The 26,464-nt window shown below is 48.8% G+C and overlaps 1 protein-coding gene across 4 annotated transcripts in view; it reads right to left on the bottom strand.

Moving 5' to 3' along the window:
- PRIM2 (DNA primase subunit 2) overlaps positions 1 to 26,464 on the bottom strand; it is a 1,241,637-nt gene that overhangs the window by 511,533 nt on the left and 703,640 nt on the right. The gene's annotated exons all lie outside the window — the stretch shown is intronic.

The following is a 26,464-nucleotide window of genomic DNA, read 5'->3' as shown; positions in this document are numbered from 1 at the left end:
GCTGACCAACTGTCTTGCTTTCACTAACATCCATCTATTAGATAAAGTTTGCTTTATTTTTGTTTTGTTTTTTTAACTGGTTGTTTTAGGTGCTAAATTTAGAGAGACTAAGTGGCACAGAGCTGAGAAGGAAGTAGAAAGATTTATACTTTAACGAATTGCAAATGGGCTTGGCGCAAGCTCCACTTGTGGAAATGTAGAAAGCAGAACTAAAAGTTTTCTTACCTTTTACCAACTGGCACTTCAATAGTCGATCCAGAATTAGGTTAGAAACACAATACTTTAAGCATGTGTGCAGGGCTTAAGCTTTTTTTTCCCCAGAAAATGAGGCCATTCTAAATAGCGCGCTATTTGTTAAGCAACATGGATATGTGGGAGCATGTTCCACAATGTATGGACAATCACTACTAATCATTTAGCACAAAACAGGACCAGTTTTAGTAAGCTCTTACACTTTTTGGCAACGCCAACCAAAACTGCACTTTTAGGTCTAATTTGACAAGAACTTTAGATGTTACTAAAATTATATATATTTTACACTTACTAAAAAGGGACTTTTATGTAGCCCTCTTCATCCATTTGGTATGTTGTGCCATTCACATTTGCTTCTATCCAATAAAGCATATGCCACAGAAAATTGAGTCAGCCTGTTTAGTCAATGGCTAACATCACTGAATGACACCATTCTACTCTTTCACAAGGAGCACATCCAAGCACTAAATTATTTTATATTATAATATATGTCCTTAGCACTGAAGAAAACAATGTTTTTTGACCCCCAAAAAGATTACTGTTTTTATCTAATTATATTTGTTTTATATTGAGGATGGTCAACCAGCTACCAACATTAACAAATTTCAAAAAGCATGAAAAAACCTGTATTGACAAAATCTGGTTTGCCAGTACTTAAACAAGTTGGCTCAATGTGCAGAGTCCTCGGATGGCAAGATTTAAAAACCATATAAATTAGGGCATAAGGATGACTATAGTAAAATAATAATAAAAAAAGAGGTTTAATATTACCACACGTTTTCAGGTTAGAGTTCGAAACAAATCTTAAGGGGCAACTAAGTAGAGCTTCCATTTACCATAAATCAACAGAGGAACAGTTAAACTGGTAAAGAGCAACCTAGAGATAAAATTATTCAAATTCACATTATGCAGTGCTCTACAACCATAAGAATCTGACGGGTACCTAATGCCTCTCTAATTTACCTCGACACCATTATATTACCGGCTTTGGTACCACCCACATTCCGAATACAGGACACTGTCAAAGAATTTAAGGAGCAATCCCAACATGCAGATCTCAGAGACTGTAATAAGGGAACATAAAGTTCCAACCCGAGTAAATGTAGACGCACTAGAAGCTTCTCTGAAGTGGAGATGTGACTCTCTCACTAGAATGTAGGGAGTCCATTGGTTCCCACAGAGCTTACACATTCCATTTATTCTCGTAACTACAGCATGTAAAATTCTCCCAATGAGAAGGCATGATGTAACAAGATACAACATCATCTAACATTCTTGTCGATGTGATGTCCGTGCTTTCTGGATTACTATCAGTCCCATAAAGGGGACAGGTGTTCAGTGGTAATTCAAACCCAATTTCGTTCTATAGAATATCACACATTAGTACTGCACTAAGAAAAGATACTCTGTATTTAAAAGTGTTTATTTCAACTGTAGAAACACAAAACCCGGATTACCAGAATAAAGGACCTAACCATAGGAGAAAACAGGTTTTTCGCTGTGTTCGTTTGGAAAACCTTCTGTCCAGAAAGAAAACTTTCTTTCTAGAGTCCCCTCACCCACCAGGGTTTCCCCATGGTGGCATGCTTCATCATAGGGGTCCTCTCAATCCGCTGCGGATTGCGAAATTACGAAGGAGCACTTTATTTGAAAAATGTGTAGTGCAGTGATGTGGAGTGGAAAAAGTAAGTGGGTTAAGAATACCTAACTAGTGGGCTGATACTTTATTCCTGCTCCTAGAGGGAAGCCTTCCTCTCTCCTCAGTCTCCTCCTCCCTCTCTCCTCAGTCTCGCTCCTGTGGCAATACATTCCCCGTGCGTTTCGTCTTTGTCAGCATCTGTATCAACTTCCACCGCTGACCACCGGTTGCCTGTAGACCAGGTGCCTGTAGGCCAGGCGCTGCCACCCTGTATTCCAGCCACCGCCATGGGCATCTCAGCATGTCTTGGTAGGAGTAGCACCTGGCTTCCACCGCGGCCTCTAAATTGTCCATCGCTCCATGCCATCAACCTCCAGGCGACCCGACACCTAGTGTCCATCTGTCTCCAACCAATTCCAGACTTCCACCGCCGACCCCAAATGATGGTAACCATTCAAGTCTGTACCACGGACCTTGGCAGGAAACAGTGCATATTTGAGATTCAAGGATCTCATTTGTCTCTTGATGTCAGAGTAGGACTCCCTGTGCCTATGGACTTTTATTGTGTAGTTTGGATAGATATTAACCAACCCACAGTCCAACTGCAAGGCCCGTGAGCTCTGGCCACATGTAGGATGTGGTCCTGGTCCATAAAGTTCAGGAGCTGCGCCAAAATGGCCCGGGGGGGAACAGGGGGACACCGGGGCAGGGGGCCTTCCCGGCAGCCTATGGGCCCTTTGCACAGTGAGTAGCTTTGCAGGTCTCCCCTCCAACACCACTGAGCCTAACTAGTCCTCAAAGTACCCACCAGTCGGATGTTGTGACAGCGGGAACGTCCCTTTAGATTGTTCAACTTTGCTGCCATGGTCGCATTTTCTACCTCTAACTTGTCGAGCAGGTCCTGAGCCTCCCCAACTAGCAGCTTAATCTGTGTGAGTCTCCACCAATTTACTAGGATCGGCCCACAGCAACCCCATCTTCTGATTTGCTCTGAGTCACTTCTGAGTTGATTTTTAAGTTCCAAAGTGGACTTGGTAAACCTCATGGCTGCCAAAATAGTCGCTGTGTGGGTCTCCAAACCCTGGTCTGCCACATCCAGAGGGCGACTCCCCCATACTGCTCTTAGGGTGCTCTGGCTCTTTCTGGCACTCCTGTTCCGCACCCTTCGCACAGCCCATCATTCGGACTCTGCTAAACGTGTTTCATGCACTGGTGGTCAGGAAGACCATCAAAGTCCGGGACAGCGGACCCCTCAAACTCCAGAACAGGTCCCAAAGAACTTCCTTGCTGCACTGTCCATCCAACTCCTCCATAAATGGGCCAGAGCAGGCCACGGCTACCCCACAGCCGGCACACCGCAGTCCTCCATCCCACCCCCCCACCGGCCACAGCCAGCACCCTGGCTATAACCCCAAGGGGGGGGTGACCACAAATGAGACTCCAGCGAAGCACCCTCAGCCACAAATGCAGGGCACGAGCACCCAGACCAGCCCTCCTCTGGTCACCATCGGCACTGCAGTCCACAGGCTCCAGGTCACCCACGTGGGCAGCACTACCCAGTGTCTCTGTGTGCCTGCACTGCTTTCATGGCTGGGCCCCAAAGGCCATTGCGAGCACCCTTCCCCCCGCCCCCACCAAGGACAGGACCTCCACAGCTATCCTCATAGTGAGTCCAGGCCTCGGAAAAATGCCAGTGGGCTGCCCTCAGGATATCTGTAAGGACTGGCCACAGTCTAAGGCAATGTCTTTCCTCCAAGCCCACTCATCTTCACTGGACAGTGGCCTCAGCCGTGCCCCCTCCTCACTGGACTTTGCACACCGACAGTCTTCTCCTTGCTGCCTTTGGGCTCCTCACACTCCTCTCCGCCGCAGCACTCGGTCAAACTGGGCACAGCAGGGTTGCCAGGCCATCCACAGCATTCCCTGGTTTCTCTGGAGGTAACCCCGGATAGGGGAGAGCCACCTTGTGGACCTCGGGCCCTACTCCTCTGCAGCAGGGCCACCACCAGGCTGGTGGCCACTCTCCCTCGGTCCAGCACACGCATCCTCTCCAGTGCCCCAGCACTTCAAGCATCTGGTCTCAGCCCTGTGGGCACTTCCTAGGCCCTAGATTCTGGCAGTGTGGTCGGCACCTCAGCGGGCCACCAGTCATGGCAGCCCATAGCTATTTTGGCCAGACACGGCGATCCATCAACTCTTGGCAACTGTCATTCAAGACTGGTGAATATTTCAAATGACATTTTAAAAGAAACCTATATGATCCATTGTTTTAAAAGGCTATCAGCTAGGAAGGTGTATTAAGCATAGTGGGTGCACGAGTTACCATATGCACTATACACCAATGTAGGAAAGTGCCCTTTTTGTATGGTCACCCCTCCCCACCCTCTACTTTTTGCTCCACTCCTGATGGTTATGAAAGTGCACTGGAGCCTGCTGCCCAGGTCCCGGTTGCAGTGCTCTCTCCTTAACACTGATAAACATTTAGGGGCAAATGGCCAAGTGTCTTAATAACATGTACTGTGTGTTACAATTTCCTTGCCCTTGTATCCATGAAGTTTTAGTTGAACCCACTATTGTAAAATGAAATAAGTTCTTGTAAATAGGATTTTATATCTAATTTTAAAAAATGTTAATCTTTAAATTGGTAATTGATCCATTCATAGCTATATTGAGAAGAGGGGATGCAGCACTCTACTAGAAGCTAGTGGTTGTAGAAATATGTTTAGCAAAAGAGAGGGTTAACATTACACCACGTACAAATGGGTTATTAATATTTTGTATCTTTTAAAACAAGTGTATGAGGTTTTGTGCGTTTCTTTATCCTATTTATTGTATTTTGATTGTATTGTGGTATTTGTCCTTCCACTTGGATATTATGCTAATTGCCCAGGATTATTTTATCGATACAAGAGTGGATGATGGACGATCTAGTGGAGGTCTGTATTGGAAGAAAAATAGCGGGGAGTTTATTTATTTATATGCAGGTGAATATATTTACGTTTGTCTTTGTAAATGGTATGCTGCTTTTATGATCCTAGAGATCGAAATAAAGCTTTTTCAATCAATCAATCAATCAATACATGTGAATGGGTCAGGGGAGGAGCCTAGCGCGCATCTAAGATGGTCGCGTGAGCACAGGGCTCCCCGGACCCTTTCTGCTCCTCGGAATATATCCTGAGATTATCCTGATTTGGTTTATGGAATTTGGGAGATGAAGACCAGCTGATCATATATCTCTTTTTAAAACTCGAATTGGACCTGGGAATCCTGAGTTGTCGTCGTCGGAACTTTTGGGACCCACCCGGCGGAGGTGGCCGGGGTGAAGGTGACCCGTGGGGCCGGGCTGCAATTGAACAACAGCGGCCTCAGCGCGGTGCCAGTTGCCGAGTCAGCGCTTTCGGTTTCGATTTTGGCCTTCAGGAGATCGGCTGGCGTGCGTGCTCAAGGTGGCGAGGTGCCTCCTGGGCCTCTGCCCGAGGCTTGCTTCCATCTGCTACTGGTGGGCCTGACGCCTCCGACCCCCACATCGGCAGTTTGTGGTCCTTTTGCTGGCGCCCGCAAACCTTTTGATCGGAGGTCCCATTGAGAGACTGCGCTCGCATGGCGGGCAAAGGGGGTCCGGAGGGGCGCAAGACCAAGGCTTCTCTGCGCGGGGGAGCGGTCCAGAGCAACAACATGGACCGCTACACCCAGGGCAGGGGGCCCCCTGGCGCTACTGGCCTCTCCCCGGATGCTGCGGGGGGAGGCACGACCATCTCTGCGGAACTCTCCCTGCAGGACATTATGGGCGCCATCGAGGGCATCAGGGAAACCATTGCGACGCAATATGAGGCCCTGGCCCGTAAGATCGACACTGTCGCAATCGATGTCACCCTGATTCGGGCCGACCTCTCCAAAACCAACGAGAAGGTCCAGGCCCTTGATACACGGACCTCCACCCTGGGCGCGGAGGTGTCGGATCTGCGGGCCGCGCTTGGGGACATTAGAGTGGTCAACGACCATATGGCCCGGCGGCTTGAGGACTTCGAGGGACGGGCCCGACGCAACAACATTCGCATCATTGGTGTACCGGAGTCCTCAGACGGCCGCCCGGTGGACCTCGTGGTCGAGGAACTTATCCTGCAACAGCTGTCCCCGGCTGGCCTAAGTAAATTCTTCGCCGTGGAGCGGACCCACCGAGTTCCGGGCGGCCGGCCGCGGCCGGGGGCCCCCCCGAGGCCTATCGTGGCTAAACTGTTCCACTACAGGGACCGCGACGCTATTCTGCAGGCTTCACGGACCCGTGGCCCGGTCCGCTACGAGAACTCGACCATCAATTTTTATCCGGACTTCACGCAACTGGTCCAGAAACAGCGGATGGGATTCCAAGGGGTGAAGCGCCGTCTCCGCGGGCTGGGCCTGAAGTATTCGATGATCTACCCGGCGAAACTCCGAGTGGAGCATGGAGAGCGGACAGCCTTTTTTGACTCTCCTGTGGCCGCAAGTGACTGGCTGGACTCGCTGCCGGACGGGGGTGGCCGGCCCGGGCCCTCTGGGGGCACCGCAGGTGACGGGTCCCCTTAGACTGACATTTGGTCCTTGCTTCTGCGGTTTTGCACTGTACAGTTGGGTCTTACTTCTTTTGCATACTGTGTCTTACCAGGACCCGTGAGGGGCGCGGGCGGGTTCGGGTCCCTTTCCTCCTCCGGGGTCTTTTTGTAGAATGGGGTTAGGGGGGCGACAGGCACACTGCAAGTTGGGGGGGGTCATTGGCCCGCAGGGGTGCAGGGTGGGGGGAGTTGGTCTTGGGGTGGGGTTGGGGGGGAAGGGGGGTTGTTTTGTTGTGTGTTTTCTGTTTACAGGGCGAGGTATTGATTTTTGTCCATATTTGGGAACCGTGCTGCGGGCTGGGGGCCTCTTGATCTATTGGAGGGGATGGGGGGAGACGGGTTGAGGCTTCTGTCATGGAACGTCAATGGGTTGGGGGATCGTATTAAGCGGGGTGTTGTACTGCAATATTTGCGTCGTGTGACTCCTGATGTGGTGTTTCTCCAGGAGACGCACTTGGTCGGCAATGTCTGCCATGCGATGAACAGGGGGGGATACCGCCTCGTAGCCCATTCTGGTTTCACAACAGGCTCCAGGGGGGTGGGCATTCTCCTGCGAACCTCCCTTCCGGTGGAGATCACGAGGATAGTCTCGGATGACAGAGGGCGCTATGTGTGTTTGATTGGGAGGTGGGAGGGGCAGCCCCTTACCCTGGTTTCGGTCTACGTCCCCCCGGGTCTCCAGAACTCCACCTTTACTGACTTGGGTCGAATGCTGCTTGACCTTCCGGACGGCCTCCTGCTCATGGGCGGGGACTTTAACTCTGTGGTTTCGGGTGAACTGGATCGTCACCCACCGAGGACCCTCCCCGCTGCCCAGTCGTGGCTGGGTGGGATGTTGGAGACCTTCGGCTTGGTGGATAGTTGGAGACTAATGCATCCGACCCAGTGTCAGTTCACCTTTCATTCGGGGGCGCATGGGAGTCTCTCTAGGCTGGACTACTTCCTTATGCCCGCGGCGCAGACTGGTCGGATTCGAGAGGTCAGACACTTGGCGCGTGGTATCTCCGACCATTCTCCGCTGTGGCTTCTCTTTGACACCGGGTCGCGGTCTGCAGGGCGGGTAGCTCCTATTAACCCTTGGTACCTGCGGGACCCTGCGACTCGTGACAGCCTGGTTAGGGCCATGGACCAATACTTCAGTGAAAACGAGGGGTCGGTGTCGTCTGCGTTGTCCCTTTGGGAAGCCTTTAAAACTGTGATACGCGGACACGCCCTCGCCCAGATAGTGGTGGCCAAGAAGGTTAGGAGCGAGGCGGTGGTGAAGCTGGAGACTGACATCTCGGGGTTGGAGTCGGCCCTGGAGGCGAATGTTACTCCGGACGGGCTACATGCCCTTAGCCTGAAACAGTTCGAATATAGGTCCCTGGTCACTGACGCGGCCAAAACTATGTATAGGGAGCAGCAGGGCCGATTGTATGACGCGGGGGACAAGGCGGGAAAGTTGATCGCGTGGCTGGACAAAAAGGAGAGAGTGAATCGTGTGGTCCCCGAGTTGCGTGCTGCTGACGGTGTGTGTGTGACTGAGCCGGATGAGATTGTGGAATGTTTCGCTGACCACCTCCGGGCGGTGTACTCCCCGGTGACTGACAGGGATGAGGATGACTCTCGCCTCCTACTGAGAGATATTGCTCTGCCCGGCCTGTCCGTTGAGGACCGGGAGCGGCTGGACGCTCCCTTGTCGTCGGATGAAATAGCGACCGCGATCCGTTCCCTTCGCTCGGGCAAGGCTATGGGTCCTAACGGTTTGCCCATTGAACTATACAAATTGCGTCCTGATAAGCTTGCGCCCTTCCTCAGCCGCATGTTCCGCGACTCTCTCGCGGCGGGTTCCCTTCCGGCCGACCAGCGCTTGGCCACTATAGTCGTTATCCCCAAGGAGGGCAAGCCGCGAGACCGCTGTACTTCTTACCGGCCCATTTCACTGCTCAATGCGGAGGTCAAAATCCTGGCGAAAGTCCTGGCCAATCGATTGTTGAGTGTCGTGTGCGACCTTATTCATCCGGACCAATGCGGCTTTATCCCGCACCGCAACACCGCTCTTAACTTGCGGCGTCTTCACGGTGCCCTTGCCAGGGCGGAGCTCCTCTCCGAACCGGCCGTGCTGGTTTCTTTGGATGCCACGATGGCCTTTGATACTATTGAGTGGCCATTCCTCTGGGCCGTCTTGGATAAATTCGGCTTTGGAGAGGGATTTATTGGCTGGGTGAGGCTTCTTTACACGGGACCCATGGCTCAAGTGGTGGTGAATGGGCGGGTCTCTCGGCCCTTTGCCCTCGGCAGGGGCACGAGGCAGGGGTGCCCGTTGTCCCCGTTGCTTTTTGCTCTCGCCCTGGAGCCACTCGCTGCCTGGCTCCGTTGGGAGCCCTCGCTTAGAGGGATCCGGTGGGGCCCGGGCTTCGAAGATCGGGTCTCGCTGTATGCGGACGACATTCTCCTGTATCTCACCTCACCGCGGCAGTCACTCAACGTCCTCTTTGACGTTCTGACCTCCTTTGGGACCAATTCGGGTCTCACGATCAATTGGTCTAAATCCTGCGTTTATCCCATCTCTGGTGGTCCTCCTCTACTGCCGCCTCGGCTCCCGATTCAGATATCTCTGAGCGGCTTTAAGTACCTGGGGATATACGTTTCGCTGGACCCGGTGGCTCGCTATGAGCAGAATCTCCTGCGTCCACTTCGGCGGCTGCGGGAGGACGCGGCCCGGTGGTGCAGGCTCCCCCTGTCCCCGCTGGGTCGGGCCGCGCTGTTTAAAATGATGTCCCTTCCCAGGTTCCTCTATGCACTCCAGAACTCCTTCGATGTTATCCCAGTGGCCTACTTTCGGGAGGTGGAGAGCCTGCAGAGGAGACTGGTGTGGGACGGGCGGGCGCGTATTGCTCTTGCCAAGCTCACTCTCCCCTGGTATGACGGGGGCATCGCGCTTCCTGACATTCGCAGGTACTATTGGGCCTCGCAGCTATCTGCCATTAACCACGCCACGTATGCGCCCGGCTTGAATCCGGCGTATGAGATGGACAAGTTCCTGCTTCCCGGCGGGAACTACAACAGGGCACTTTATTCCCGCCTGGCTGGCCGGACCCTTACGGGTCCTACTAAGATTGCGGTGCGGACCTGGAGGGCTGCCACTGCGGCCATGGGCTGGAGTGAGCGATTAACATGTGCTACTCCCTTGTTTGCTTCCGACCGCCTGGGTAGCTTGTGGACCACGAAGGGGTTTGACCAGTGGGACACGATTGGTATCAGCAAAGTGGGAGACCTGTGGCACAAGGGCGCGGTAAAGACTTTCGCGGTGCTCCAGGCCGAATACGAGCTGACCGACAGGGAGTTTTTCCGCTACGCCCAGGTTCGACACGCCCTGCTCTCGGTCTTCGGGGAGGGGACCAAGATCCCTGTTTCCTCGCCCCTCGAGGACCGCGTACTTGATGGACATGTCCCTGATAGTACTATTTCTTTAATTTATAAAAAATTAATTAATCACCGGGCGGACCTTCTTGTTCGCCTTCGGGAGGCTTGGACTGGGGACGGGGTGGAATTGGACGACGAAGATTGGCAGTCTGCACTGTCGTCCCCCAAGGAGGTTGCCATTCCGGCTCGTCTTCGGTTGGTACAGCTCAAGATTCTCCACCGGGTGTATGTGACGGGTCCGCGCTTGGTCTCGATGGGATTTTCCGGCGACGGGCTCTGTAAGCGAGGCTGTGGGCTCAGCGCCACCTTTCTTCATATCCTTTGGGAGTGCCGCGAGGTGGCGGACTACTGGCGCCGGGTCCACACGGTTATGGGACAGGTCACCGGGGTTGTGCTGCTGCCGGAGGTGCGTCGCTGTGTCCTGAATGTGTGGGAGCCCAATGACTACAGCGCGGCTCAGACTCGGTGGGCGGCCCTAGGGAACATGATTGCCAAGAGGGACATAGCGCAACTTTGGGGCGCTCAACGGCCGCCCACCGTGTCAGTATGGAAGGAGAATATGGACTGGTGTATGTTTAGGGAAAAGACTGTGTATGTGGCCCGTGGCAAGCCGGGGGCATGGGGTAGAATTTGGGGGCAATGGAACGCGTTTCGCGGAGGCATCTGTACGCCCCCCCTGGTAGATACTGATATCGCCATGTCCCCCTGACCCTTGATGGCTCCTGGCGCCTTCTGGAACAACTACATATGGACGTTCATCTTCCTTGACCCCCTCCCCCCCCCCCCCCCTCCGTCCCCGGCCTCCCGGTACTCCTCTCTTTAGCGGTTTGCTCAATTGTCCTGACTGGAGTTTCCCGGGGGGAGCCTGACCCGCACTGGTTTCCCTCATAACTCGCCTTTTGTTGTGTATTGTTTGTCCTTTTGTTTTTGTGATTGTTGGACTTACGCTTCCGGTTCCTCGAGAACTATCTGGAGCCACTGCAGGGCAGTGCCCTGGGAACTGATTGTAGCTTTGATATGTGTAGATTTCCTTCTGTACCTAGCGGCCGGCCCGGGTGGTTGTAGGCCCGTACTTGTAACCGAATTACTGCTTAATAAAACTTTTTCAAAAAAAAAAAAAAAAAAAAAATACATGTGAATGGGCATCACCAACTGGCAAGAACTTTAACCTTCTTATAAGTCCCTAGTATATGGTAACAGTGGTACCCAGGGTATAGGTGCTAATGGGGTCACCATAGCCTGAAGCACTGTTTGTGTCACCCTGAGTGACTTAAGTAAACATATGCCAGCAGTTCTGAAATTGCAGACTGCAGGAGCAGTGCAAACTGCTCAAACTCGACGTTGCCCTCATCATGTGTGGCAAAGTCAATGCACTATTTCTAATATATGCTATTCCCCCTTAAGGAAGGCCTCCTGAGCCCAGGAGGCAGGGTGCATTACATTAAGGGTGAGGACATATAGGTTTCTATTAAAGACTACTATAAGTGATAAGCAGACCAGAGGATAACATGGGCTGGCACCCAGGCAAATCGGAGGTCACCAGCTCCGTTATGGAACCGCTGAAATGTGTAATGTTTGGTATCAAATAAGGTGCCTCATCACCACTTGGCACGAATCTCTTGTCGAGTGGCATTCACCCAGAAGGCTACCTTAGAGGTAGGCCCACCTGATTAGCCTAGCCTTTTCTGTGCTCTGGCTGCCCGTCCACAGCTGCTGCGGCCAAGACAGGAATCTGACCTCCTGCCAGGAGGTGTGCACTCTCCCAGGAGTCAGAAACAATGGCTGAGACGAGAAGGAGGAAACGCCTCCCTCCCTGACATGATGGCAAGTGAAGTAGCACAGCAAGGTGGTGAGCTTTAAAGCCTTCACTGCCTGTGATATGCAACCTGGCTGCCTCCCAAAGAAAGAAACAGCCTTCCCCCCTGTCCCCAGGTATATTTGCAGCCAGGCAGGCAGGAAAATGAGGTATTCAGGAGGTGTACACTCTCAGGAGGTGTACACTCCCAGAAGGCTAGCCACACCTCTAAGGTGGGCTACCTGGTTTGTACAGCTAAGAAAGTCTTCTACCATATTTCAAAGCAGAAGATTACAGAGTTCTGGTTAGAAAAGGTGACACCCCACCCCTTTGGATGTGCTCATTTCAGGGACATAGTAGCTGCTGGGGCTAGTAGCCCATTGGCTACTTGCACCCACACCCCTAAATCTAGGATTTAAGGGCTACCCCGACACCAGAACCTCAGTTCTGATCTGATTTTTAACAAAGGACACAGAAGAGACTCGAGTCTGCAACAACAGGAGCTGTACGAATGAAAGGTGTGATCCACCTTTCACCTCCGAACCCAAGGAGATCACCTGTAGTTTCCCACAGGGCTCATCTCTCAGCTGCACGCTCTTTAACGTATATATGACCTCGCTGGCCAACATCGTCAGATCTCACGGACTCAACATAATTTCCTACACAGACAACACCCAACTAATTCTCTCCTTCACTCACGGACGACCCCACCACCACCAGAACCAACTTCCACACATGAATGACAAACGTCATTGATTGGATGAAAAACAACTGCCTGCAGCTGAACACAGACAAAACGCGAGTACTGATCTTCGGCAATGGCAGCAACACATGGAACAACTCCTGGTGACCATCAAACCCAAGACCCACACCTACTTCCTTCTACCACACCAGAAACCTCAGAATCATCATTGACCACAAGTTCACCAGAAAATCACAGATCAATGCAACCTCCTCCGTCTGCTTCCTCACTCTGCGCATGCTACATAATATCTTTAAGTGGCTACCCCTACACACTACATAGGAATCGGCGAATGACTCTTACAGAGACTTCAGACCATATAGAAAGCCACAGCCAGTCCCATCCTCGATCTTCACTGACAAACCCACATCACGCCCCACCTCCGGCAACTCCTCTGGCTCTTCGTACAGAAGAGATGCCCATTCAAGCCGCTGACCCACGCACACAAGGCTCTAAACAACCAAGGACCCGCCTACATTAACCACCGCCTGAACTTCTACCAGCCATTGAAAACATTACGCTCTGCCTCCATCTCACTTGCCCATACTCCCCACATCTACCGAAGCAGAAGTGGAGGACACGCCTTCTCCCACATCGCAGCAAAGACCTGGAACAGCCTCCCCACGCAACTCCGGATCATCACTTCACCTCCAAAATTCTGAATGGCCCTCAAAACCTGGCTGTTAAAATAAGCCTTCTGGACCTATTGGGTGATTAGCCGTGTTTTATAAATCCTGATTGATAGATACCTGTGGCAACCTTCCTGGAACTGCTTGACTGCGACTAATCCTGCACCAAAGACCAGTTCCCCCACACAGAGGGACCCCTTTGAGAGCTAAAGGCAACCCCAGACTCCCCAGGATTAGCGGGACTGGATACCACAGGTAAAAAAAATGTATTGAAACCAAGTACCCTTTTGGGCCCTGCAAGGTATCACCCAAAAGTAGATGGTCCAGTGCATTGTGGAAAACATAGTCCTGACCTCCAGCATGTTTCAGGCAGCTACCATTTCCCCTGGACATCAAAATAACTCTCTGCTGAGCTTACCGCTGCCGAGGCTTGAGGGTGGTCAATCTGCCAGCCACCACCTTTACTCGATGCTGCAACTCGAGGGACCTTCATCCGATGGCAGCAGTGGCTTCGTTGTCAACTTTTTGCACCGGTTTCATCACAAGCACCTTGTAAGCGGCAAAACCGTCTCCCGTTTCAGTACCAAGGAAAGCGAGGACAACTCTGCAACCGGGCTTCTCGAGCCAGGTAAAATCAAACTGACTGTCGTGGTTTGGTCCTGGGACCGCAGCACCTTTGACCTCCTTGGGTTTCAAGCAACTCAACTTGCAAGTGACAGATTGCCACTAGTGCTTTTTCCCCTTGACCGCAAAGATAAAGTTTTGCAGTATTGTTTTGCACCGATTTAATTTTGCTTCTAAAATCCATAACTCGGTTTAAACTTATCTGATTGACTTTAATTTTATAAATAGGTGTCTGATTTCTTTCAAGTAGTGTCAATTAATTATCATCCATTTTGGTACTTTGAAATGCTTAACACATGTTCCTTTAGTAAAGCCTAACTGCGCTTTGCCACTGTACCAGGACTGAGCTATGGATTTATTATTGTGAATCGAAAGACCATCTTTGGGGTACTGAAGCCTAACCAGCATCACTACATAATACTCCACCTTCCTACAACCATCACTTGTGTATTTTAGGCATTTATAGTTTTGCTTTCCATGAACCATTTAAGAAATCTGACATTTTTGCACGGTCACCTCAGATTTTCTACCTGTTTCTGGACCCTATTTTTGCTAGTCTTAAAACACTGTTCACGTTACCCCTGCTAAGCCAGTGTAAAGTGCCTGTGCTCCCCCTTTAAACATGTCGCAATTGGCTTAAACACGATTAGCACAATTACCTGTCCTGTAAGGTCTAGTATATAGTGTAGAGATACATACCTGGCATGGAAAGGTAAATGGCACCTGTGGACTGTAGCACCTATTGAGCCATAAAATATAGTGACTGAAAACATGGCTTCAGGCCTACCCTGTGTAGCCTGATAGCAGCAGCTTGAGCCCTGCTGCACAGACATTTCAAAGTCACCTCTTTGACAGGCATGAAAACCTGATTTTAAATAGTCACTCCTTAAGCACACTATGCTGAACAGAAACTAGGGTGTATAATATATAATGGTGAACATTAGAAATGGCATATTCTTCCGATGGCTAGGCCCAAAATTACATTTGCGCTGGTCAGGCTGCAACTGGCACATTAGAAAAGTAAAGTAGAGATTATAGACTTTAATCTATAACTTTTGACTGGTAGCAGGTCTATTGCTAAAAGCAGATTTATAATTAAAGATATGAGAAATGTACCTTTTAGAAAGTTACCTTCACCCTGCCTGAAGATGCTGGATGCTAACTTGCATTAGCTTGCCAGTAACTGCCCGGCCTGAATTAGGAGTGAAAGAGGTGACAAAACTGCTCCAACAGTAGAGAAATTGGCATGGGAGTGAGGAGGTGCTTTCCTCACCTGACAGGAAGACCAACTTAGAAAGGCATAAGAACTTAATTTATTTGAAAGGGACCTGCCCTATCAGAAGCAAATTGTAGGTGACATCTGGAAAAGCCAAGAGTTTGTCCACATAATCAGGCTGGCACAGAACTCTAGGGGAGGGAAGCTATGCCCCCCAAAACCGGTTTTTACTGCCCACAGGATGGGACTGCTCATTATCACTGCCATGACTCTGGGTAGGTACACAGGCTCTGCACAACGGGAGAAGGGTTTCCTCATCTTGGATTTTCACTGTGAGGGGCATTGTGGGTTTGCAGTAAGGAAAACAGGAACGGCTGATAAAGGGGGTATGGTTGCCTCTGGGAACCTTTACTCCATTGGTCAGGACATGCCCAGGAGTCACCCTCACCTACTAGCTAGTGCCAGGCATACATCTAGCAAGCCCACGCGCCACCCTTAGAACACTTTCTGGACCTGCACCAGAACAAAACGTGACCTGCTCCCCCTTGCACCCATGACAAAGAGGTGGACTTAATGGTCAGTTGGCCGATCTCCTGTGTGGCCATAAGAACACAACGAGCTACTGGAGGCCTAGAACATTTTCAGCGCAAGAACTCCAGCAGGACAAATTTGCTGAAAGTATTCCACCAATTTGCTGTAAGCATTCCGCCTTTGGTTCCATAGCGGCAGCTACAATTTAAGCTGCCGCCCAGTCAGGGAGGATCTTACTTCTTAAAAAATGATGACATTCCTTTCAGAGTTTGGACTTAGAACTTTTTTACTTTCATACTTTTCACTGGGACCAATTCACCTGTTATCAACCAGAGCTGCTTTGTGGTTTTTGTGCTATTTCTACTTAAAACTTAAAAAATTCATATCTATGGGTCCACTTACTGGATTTTTGTCATTTTGTTGTAATTTTGTTTATTGAATTTACTTTATGTGTCCAATTTAGTTTGGGATTTTTATTGTTTGGCGTTTTGAATTTTTACTGTTTTGGTACTGCAAAAATTCTCCACCCATTGCCCTGAGTTAAACTTATCTGCTCTGTGCCATACCTACCAGGGAATGGAGAGCTCAAGTGAATTTAGTGACTTCGAGAGTTCCCCTTGACAAGAAGTATTTTTCGTGAGGTGGGCAGTCACCAACCTCAAAAAATAATCTACTTTCTTACAAACCGCAACTGACCCTTTACTGTTTTTCCAGTGAATTTCATGGGATTTTTTTGATGCACCGAATTTACCCTATAGCACAAAACAAGGCCTGAGGAGGTTTAGAAACCAGCAGGGGGAGACTCTCCTTTACCAAAACCAAAAAAAGGCCCTTGAGTCTAGAAGATATGGAGGGTCGCTAAAGGGATAAACATGGTCATAATGCGGGCTACAACCCGCTCACAGAGGGAGGCGCTCAGGGATGTTTTGAGTGTTAGAAAGAGGTATCCTAAAACCTGTAGATGAGCAGGGTGTGGTGAGGAGTAAAAGGAAAGATAGTGAATGTGAAGTAAAACTAACTCCAAGGTACGCTGTTAACTTAATTGGGACGTCCTTGGGCCAGGATTAAAAAACAACTATGACAGGAGTATATTCAACCGGTCACAGAACCATGAGGGTCTACATTTTTCAGACTTATACCCTCTGCAGAGGTGTAGCGGCTTTCTTCAGGACCAACATGACAAATTTGAAGAAATGTGTAGTATGTTTCATGTAGAAAACATACTAAATAATCAATAAATGTGATGTTATACAGAACCAGTGGTTGGAGTGGAATGCCACTCTGTCAGGGATCCACTGGTGGATGTTACCCCCAATGTCAGGTACTAAGCATCAGCTTAACCTCGGCACAGACTCGAGGTGGCTTCTATGTCCTTTTGGCAAAGATACGTGTAGTATGGATTGCTCCTCGGAAAGGATCAAATTCATCCACCATGTGCCTATTGTGCACTAGACCCATAGTCCAACCTACTTTGGCTGTGCGCTGCAGAGATTAGTCACAGAGTTTACCAGGCCGTGCACTGGGCTTTATTTGCTAACTGCCAAATTTAAAACAGATCCATCACACAGTGCCAAAGCTATTAGCAAAACAAAAATGTTTTGATCTCTTCAAAGTTGCTTTTACTCCTCCCCATTGGATCAGAAAGAAACCTGGTATACATGCATTGAGTGTGACTTGCCAACTGTTATAAGCAAATGCAAAATGTATGACCAGCCCCTTTATCTTTACCACCTCCTTGGTACAATACTTTGCATACCAATAGAAAACCAATTCTTCCAAGTTTCTGCCAAATTCGGTCCAGATTTGGGATACTGTGCCAATGATATTAGAAAAAGAATTGTCTGCTCCCTTTGCAAGTGCTTCTCTGGCATTTCATGAATCTGCATAAACTTAAAATAATACCAAGAGAAGGTTAACCAAGTGTTAGACCTGGTGGTTTTCACAGGTTTATCCTCAGACTTTTTGGCCTCCTGTTTGTGACCCATTTTTTGTTGACTTTAGGACTCTGAGCACTTTACCACTGCTAATCAGTGCTTAAGTGCATATGCTTTCCATGTAAATGTTGTTATTGATTGCTGGTTCCATGATTGGCTGATCTGACTTACTAAGTCCCTAATAACGTGCACAGGTATGCCCAGGGCCTGTAAATCAAATGCTACTAGTGGGCCTGCTTCACAAAAGAGAAAAAAGCTAGCTGGACATTCAACCACTATCAATCACTGCAAGAACAAACTATTAAATATAATGATCCAATGATTTAATCATATCAATATTTAAATATTTTTGTTATATCCACAAAAAGATTTTTGGGTGTTGGATAAGGAACAACAATGTGCACTTCTCATTATTTACAAAACATATACAAAACACATTATATTTCATCTACAATTAGACATAAATGAATTTAGACAAAAATCCACATTACACAGAAAAAACAATGACTGTTCAACATGGACATGTAATCACAAATATATAGAAATATACACTGCTACCAGTCGTAAGCAGAGCTCAACAACAGCTGCCCAAAGCTTATGGTTCAGGGCAACCACCCAACGGGGATATATTTTATAAACAACCCATTTTGAATTAATTGCTTTAGTTGCTGCATTATTTCAAACACATAGTCCCTGTTGGTGAACAAGGTGCCAACGCGTTTCGAAGCCCTTTTAATCAGGGGCTTCTCCTCAGGGCCGTGACTGGAATTCTGTGGGAGACAATAGCTTTGCTTAGACCACTAGTCAAAATAAAACATCCCTTTTCCTCTCTAAAACTTAATTATGCCATTTCCAATTACCTTTGAGTTCGATGCTCTTTAGATAAATGAAGGATTGTTGTTCATTTTAAATGTGATCTGTGAACAAAGACCTTTATTTAGTGCTCATTGTAAAAAACTACAACCAGGCTCTCTCATTAAATGAGAGACGGGAAGACTTACTTTTTGGACAATGCATAACCTGCATTGCAGATCGATTACTCGTGCGGAGTACCTTCATATTCCTATTAGTTGGCGAGTCTGAAAGCCCAAAGCAGTAAATATAAATTAATGTGCCTGAATCTCAAACTCTGCTTTATTGAAAAGAAAGACTAAAGCACTCACGGTTTTCTTTACAATGACCTCCGTCATAAAACCAGGTTGAAAGGCAGAAACAGACGATGACTAACAGCCGATTTAATCTTTTTTTTTATCAATCTGGGTCAAATAAAAGCGTGCGTTAAAGATGCTTCATTCAGCAAATGGAAACTTGAAACCACAGTTTATGTCTCGTGGCTCACTTACTTTAACACTCCTAATGGTGCTCTCAAAACGGGCTTCGTCAGTAACACTGGTGAATTCTCCTTCAGGAATCAATTAGCTGGGGAATGAACTTCCTGTTTAATGCTACTCAGCACGAGCAGTTTAACAGAAGGGCTCATGGTACTTGTAGTTTCCATACAAAAGTTTCACTCGTACTATTATTCTAACTTAATCATGCTATGCTGAAAGCAGAATTAAACTTCAACAAGGCATAAGGGCTTAATATGCGCTATCTCAGACATTTCATTCAAACCTGAAAGCGCGGTATTGAACTTCAAAATGAGGTAGGCCTCTCTCTGCAGGAGGATTCTTTCCATGTCCCCACCCCTCGATGATTGTTTAATGGCCAATAGGACGGTCCATTTTATGTCCCTGTCACTATGGTTAGCCTCAAGTGGCGCAGTCCACACTTTAGTGCGAATTTATGATCTATGTTGCACAATCCGCTGGCGAATTTCCTCGTTGGTTTTGCCAATGTACAGTTTGCCGCAAGGGCAGGTAATCCCTTCACATGTGGTCTCACAGGACACACAAGTTCCACATCTGTGGTGTCCTTCCAGTGGTTTGAGATTCCAATGGGTGCGAAGGTCATGTTTTCTGGGGGTTAAAGTACAATCTCCTCTCACCAATTGTTGCCCTATACTTTGATCTTTCTTCATCGCGAAGAGGGGTCGTTCGAACGGACATTCAAGTCCGTGGAGTAGATGCCAGTTTTTTAAATTCATTTGGCGGAACTTATTAGTGTGGGGTCCAAATGTTGATACACATACTATTTGAGAAATTGATTGCTTCTCCTTTTTAGACAGAAGGCACTCTCTTGTTGTAAACCAGGCGCGTTTTTTTGGCTCGTTTTAATAAACGTTTGGGGTAGCAGCACTGCCTGTGCCACCCACACAAGTAGCCTTTCGAATGTGTCTCAGACCTGCCACTGCAGTGTCTGCACGAGCAGTTTTAAACTGCCATATCGACCTCTCAAGTACACACACCTGCCAGGCCCCAACCTTCCCTTTTCTTAATATAAGGCACCCCTAAGGTAGGCCCAAAGTACCCCTGGGGGGGATGGTGCAGTGTATTTAAAAGGTAGAACATGTAGTGATGTGTTTTTACATGTCCTAATAGTGAAATACTGTGCATTTGTTTTTTCACTATTGAAAGGCTGTCTTTCCCATAGGTGATCATTGTAGCTGCCTTGAAACATTTCACAAGTTTAACTTTCAATGAGGACAAGACAGATAAATTGAGTTTAGGCTCCCAGAGCTTAGAATATAATAACATCTTTTAGTAAAGATGGTTTTTAAATTGTGTGTAGGAAAATTCCACTTTTAGAAAGCGACCATTTTCTTGCTTAACCATCCTGTGTGCATCTGCCTATTTGTGGATTCCCCGTCTGGTTTTAGACTGACAGGGACTGTAGACTGGCAGGGGCTGTTTGTGCTCTCACTCCAGAACTCACACAAAGGGAGCTGAGGTGTGCCCTGCATATGCTGATGGTCCATCTGGGAAAGAGTGATGGGAGGAGATGTCACAGACACCTGAATAGGCTGGGGCTACTATGTACAATGCAGTCTCCATCTCCTGTAGTGAAGCTAGACCAGGGAGGACAGAACTGGTTTTTCATGAGAAAGAGGAACTTTCTGCCAAAGACTTCAAAGAGAAACGTAGTATAAACATTGGGGCCCTGACTCCAGAACGTTAAAACTCTTTTTGACTAAGGACCTGCCAAGAAGTAGAGCTGGAAGAGCTACCAAGAGGAGAACTGCCCCTTTGCTGTGTGTTGTTTTGTTGGGCTGCCTGTAGTTGCTGCTTCTGTCTTGAGCAGTGGAAGGACTTGACTTTCTGCAACTTGTTTTCTGAGTTTCTCCAAGGGCTTGAGGTAGAGCTTGCCCCCTGTTCAAGAAGTCTCAGGAACATCAAAGACTTCAGGTTCATGTGCCAACAGCACTGGGAACTTTGTATTCTGTGCTGCAACAGAAGAAAAACCAAACAGACACTGTCAACAATGCCGCTTCTGGCTCTGTGACCTGGACACACCCCAGAGAGCATCCCCCCACCCCCACTTCGCATCGCAATCCTGGGCTCACCGACGATGCCACACAAGGCCACCACCAAGTCGCTGCATTTAACACTTTGACCGGAGGACACGGCACTTCGTACGCCTCACTTCACATCGCCGTCCTGGTATTGCCAACGCCGCGTTACGTCGACGAACGCCGCTGCTTGCTCCATGGCCTGAGGGCATGGCTCAAAGATACTCGGCGAACCGCCTCATCCCAGACTGCAGCCTTGGCCCACTGACGCTGGTGCCATCTACTCCAGTTTGTCTACCGACAACAGTGCTTCAACAACGACTACGCTGCTACTTGCACCGTGACCTGCAAGCACCGCAACGAGCACTGCCCCACTTTGCACCACAGTGCTAGTCTCACAAACGCCGCTAAACACCATCACCGAGCCGCTGCCTGCACCACGACCTGAGGGCACCGCACGCTGCACCGCTCCACTTTGCAGAGAACACTTGACACCTGCCAGCGCTCCTGACTTCAACCTCACGGAGTTCAATCTGCAACAGGTGATACTTCAAGGGCCCGACAACTCCAAAATCGACCTTCAGGACCAATGCTTGCTGACTCCATCTCTTCGGAGCTCATCGCGAGGTGCAAAACGCCATGCATTTCCAAGGTACTGTTTGCAGATCTTTCTGACACCATAGTTGGCCAGTGACCTCAAGATCGGCCTGAACTGTTGGATTTGTTTTTTCACAACGCCGTGATAGCCCCGGATAGAGCTAATAACTTGAAGGGCCTGTATTTTAAATCTATTCTTGCAAATTTCATGTCTTTATTACTATATGATGGATTGTTAAAGTTTTGATCTTGTTTTACACGGATAAATATTGGCTTTTTTTCTAAAACTTGTGTGGTGTCCTTCTGTGGTGTTTTCACTGTATTACTGTGTGCTATGTGAAAATGCTTTACACATTGCCTCTGAAATTAGCGTGACTGCTCATGCAAAACTACCAAGGGGGTGAGCAAGGGTTATATCAGAAGTGCAATCTCCATTATCCTGACTAGAAGGAAGGGTCCTTACTTGGACAGGGTACAAACCTGTACAAAACGGGGTGGTGATGGACGGAGCATCAGAACCAATCAAACACTCACACCCAGTCAACAGATCCGGGTTTGATCCATCACCGTTCTTTAGCCCACTCTGCCACCCCAGTTCAGACATGGCCATATGCAAATCAGTCTGACCCTGTGCCTCATGGGAACAGTCCAGCCCGAACTGCCAAGCCATGCCTTCCCTGGACCGGAAACAAGCTTCCTAGGACCGGTTTCTGGCATTTCAGCCGTCTTCAGCCAGGCTTGCTTGAATCCAATGGCAAAGTGAGCAAGGGACTCACGTCTGAGCATACCCTGCCAACTTATGGCGAACAAAGCGGTACAAAACGGGGTGGTGATGGACGGAGCATCAGAACGAATCAAACAATCACACCCAGTCAACAGATCCGGGTTTGATCCATCACCGTTCTTTAGCCCACACTGCCACCCCAGTTCAGACATGGCCATATGCAAATCAGTCTGACCCTGTGCCTCATGGGAACAGTACAAACCTGCCAACCAGAGGCCCCCATTTCTAACACCAGGCTAAGCCTCTTCAAGATTTCATGCAGCACCATCAATCCGGCCTAACTTGTTTTTTTTTTTTAAAGCGAATCGTGGGCTCTCGCGCTTCATTTTCTTTAAGCCCCCGGGTGGGCCAAGTCTCGGGCCAATCATTAAAATAGATGTGGGGGACTGCCACCTCCCCGGGGCTATGTTTTCTAAATAAATGCATTGTGGGGGCTCCTGTCCCCCCACGGAGCCCCGGGGACCACCACCTCCCCAGAGCTATGTTTATTAAATGCGGTCGCCACGCGGGCCCCGAGGAACCACAGGGACCACCACCTCCCCCGGGGCTTTGTTTTCAAAATAAATGTGTGTGGAGGGGGTCTCCTGCCCCCCATCACGAAGCCCCTAGGACCACCAACTCCCCGGTGCTAGGTTTATTAAATGCAGGGGGGCGCTGGCCCCCTCCTGCATCCCTGGGGATTGCCATCTCCCTAGGGCACAAATCAGGTAAAGGTGGGGGTCTGTTGCAGACCCCCGGCCCCGGGGACCACTACCTCCCCGAGGATAAAATGTTGATGGGAGTGGGGCCGCATGCCCCCCCTTCCAGGTGCTCTCCATGGCCCAGAGGACCGCCAGCAATGTCCCGGGGGTGGGCATCAGTGATGTCATCAGTGACGTCACTGACCATGTCATGAACGATGATGTGACATCATCAGCAGTGGATTGTGGGCGCGCAAGTTCTAGTTAGTAGAACTAACTATAACGGAAGAATTTCTATGGTTTTGTACGAGTGAAATGTCCAGCTAACTATAACACCCCTGAAACCTATGGTTTTTTCAGTGAATTTCTAAGGTTTTTTTAAATGCTAATTCCTAACTATAACATAACTGAAACCTATGTTTTTTTTTAGTTAATTTCAAAGGTTTTTTAAATGCTAATTCCTAACTATAACGCCCCTGAAACCTATGGTTTTTCCAGTGAATTTCAAAGGTTTTGTAAATAACAATTTTTAAATGTATTAATTGTTATATTTATTTTTTTGATACTGATTTACTAGATTTTTTAAAACTATTTTTAGATATTTTATTTTTTAAATTACATTATACATTACAAAATATACTTTCTCAGAATGAATTACTTTAGTTTAAATACTTTGCAAATAGGTAATAGACTTAAGTACAGTAGTTACAGTTGTTGCAATGGGCAACACAATTTCAAACACAATGCAACATTGAGCTCAACATGAATTTCTAGTTAAATGCAATTAGTTACTTTATGGATTACTTTTCTAACCACAGGACTGGATCCTAGATTCAGTCCTGGGACATCTCCTGTAAACAGTTGAGTAAAAGTGTTTTGGTTACAGTAGTGATTTTTAAGGAATATTATTGTATTTTAAAAGTTGACACTTAGAATCTTTTTCACATAGAATCACCAATGTTATCCTATGGGAGGGAATTCACTTAGCAGGTAAGTAGTATTATCGTTACTTTTTCTTACTAAGTGGTGGATCCTGGATCCAGCACTGGTGTGTCTCCTGTAAACAGTTGAAAGAATGTGTTTAAGTCATACAAGCGATTTTTAAGGAATATTTGTAGTTTGTGAAAATAGACAAACTTTTCTGGTGAAAACCAGACAATGGATTCCTATGGAAGGAAATACAAGTTACTGGTAAGTACGGTTAGAATTACTTTTCAGGGTCAGTGCTGGGCTAAAAGATGCAGCACTGGGTTCTTTCCTGATAACAAGTGAGTAAATCGGAATTCGTTGTTCGGATGATTTTAGGTGAATATTTTAAAGTTACAAAACTCCACACTTAGAAGAATTTCCAAGTGAAACCAGTCAATGTTAGCCTATGTAAGGAAATTCAAGTTACTGGTAAGTACGGATAGAATTACTTTTCAGGATCAGTACTGGGCTCAAAGATGCAGCACTAAGGTCTCTCCTGATAACAGGTGAGTAAATCGGAATTCGCAGTTCGGCTGATTTTACTTCATTCCAGAATATATAGAGCCACTTTCCTACACCATTCCCTCCCTTCACCACTATGCAAACACACACTGTGGTGCGTTTAAAGTTGGGGAAATAATTCCCCTTCAATCCTGAGGATCCCTATAGTCCAACTAGACCACTAGGTACATCCAGTAGCGCTACAGAGCTGCGTAGCAGAGAGATGTAAAAAGGGGCACGGCCTGCACCACCTCTCTGCAACGCAGCGCATTGGCGCTTCCTGGAAGCACCTGGTGGGCTACTTGGTCCCCAAGGTCCCTCAGGATTGAAGGGGAATTTATTCCCCAACTTAAACGCGCCACAGGGCGTGTTTGCACACATCACCTCAGGCCCCGTAACCTCCCTTCACCACTGTGTAAATGCGCCCTGTTACCGTTCTAAGTTGAGAGATTAACTCCCCTTCAATCCTAAGGGCCCTAGGGTCAAACTAGCCCACTAGGTACCTCCAATAAGCGCCACAGAGCTGCGTTGCAGAGAGGTGTAAAAAGGGGCGTGGCCTCTGAACACCTGTCTACAACACAGCTCCCTGGCACATACTGGAGATACCTGTTGGGCTATTTGGCCCTCAGGGACCCTCAGTATTGAAAGAGAATTAATTCCCCAACTTAAAACGCACCACCGGCGCGTTTGCACAGTGGTGAAGGAAGGGGGCGTGGCCTGAGCTGACATGTCTGCAAACATGCCCTGTGGCGCGTTTTAAGTTAGACAATTAATTCCTCCTCAATCCTGTGGGTTTCTGGGGGCCAACTAGCACACCAGGTACCTCCAGTATGCACCAGGGGGCTGCATTGCAGAAAAGTATTCAGAGGCCACGCCCCTTTTTACAAAACTCTGCAACGCCGCTCCGTGGCGCTTACTGGAGGTACCTGGTGGGCTAGTTGGCCCCCAGGGACCCTCAGGATTGACAAGGAATTAATTCCCCAACTTAAACCGCGCCACAGGGTGTGTTTGCACACATGTGAACTCAGGCTCCACCCCCTCCCTTCACCACTGTGCAAACACGCCCCGTGGCGAGTTTTAAGTTGGGGGATAAACTCCCCTTGAATACTGAGGGCCCCCCTCCCATATTTTACAAAGCCCCGGGGGGTGGTGGTCCCCGGGGCTGGGGGGTCCATCATGGACTCCCCAATTTCAATCTTTAGTGCCCCGGGGAGGTGGCGGTCCCTGGGGCGTGTGGGGGGTGGCTTGAGCCCCTCCACACAGGGTATTTATTTTAAAAAAGCCCTGGGGTGGCGGTCCCCGGGGCTGCGAGGGGGGCTGTGTGCCCCCTCCCCAATTTCAATAAAGTCAAGCCCTGGGGGGTGGTGGTCCCCCGGGGATCGGGAAGGCCCCCCCCATCATTAAACTTTTAAGACCGGGGGGGGGGGGGGTTGGCGGTCCCCGGGCCTGCGGGCGGCCGTGTGACCCCCGCAATGATTCATACTTTGCCCCGGGGGTGGCAGTCCCCGGGGCAGTGTGGGGGGGATTGGCCCCCCCACACTTTATTTTCCAAATGCCCCCGGGACTTGGCCCCGCCCGGAGGCTAATTAGCATAGAAGCGCGGAAGACCGCGCTTCGTTTTTTTTTTTTAATCGGAAAGATCCGCGCACCTGGAGCAGATTTTGCCGATTGTCCTTGTGGGACACCCTGAGCGGGCCTAGGGGGTCAGAGTGTTTCTACCCTGCCCCCTCTTTGCGTTCTGCACATTTGTTTTTGTGCTTTTTTGTGCCTCGGTTCTACCGAGGCACAAGAAGGCTGCCAACACTTCCTGGTTTGGTGTGTTGACAGCCAATTAGAATCCAGCTCGTGCTCGGCAAGGTGCACGGATCCACCGCGCCCATAGATATATCTATGATTTTACTTTTGATTTTCTCAGGAACTACAGAAGGGATTTACATCATTTAAGCAAAAGGCATGAGTGTGAACCAAGGGCTACCTTTTTGCCAAATTTGGTGTAATTCCGTTCAGCAGTTCGGGCTGTGGCTGCGATTAACGGTTCCTATGGAAAATTACATGGGGAAAACACGCTTTGGGACCCCCCTTTTTTTCTCAGCCCCCGCTTGACGAATCACCCCGAGACTTTCAGGATAGGAGCGGACCGGAGCGCCCCACCAGTTTTAAAAAGTTTGCGAAGATTCGCCAACCGGCGC

The sequence above is a fragment of the Triturus cristatus genome, chromosome 6, assembly GCF_964204655.1.
Source record: "Triturus cristatus chromosome 6, aTriCri1.1, whole genome shotgun sequence".
Lineage (NCBI taxonomy): Eukaryota > Metazoa > Chordata > Amphibia > Caudata > Salamandridae > Triturus > Triturus cristatus.
Note: the sequence above shows the minus strand (reverse complement) of the source record. Positions and strands in the feature narration are given on the sequence as shown.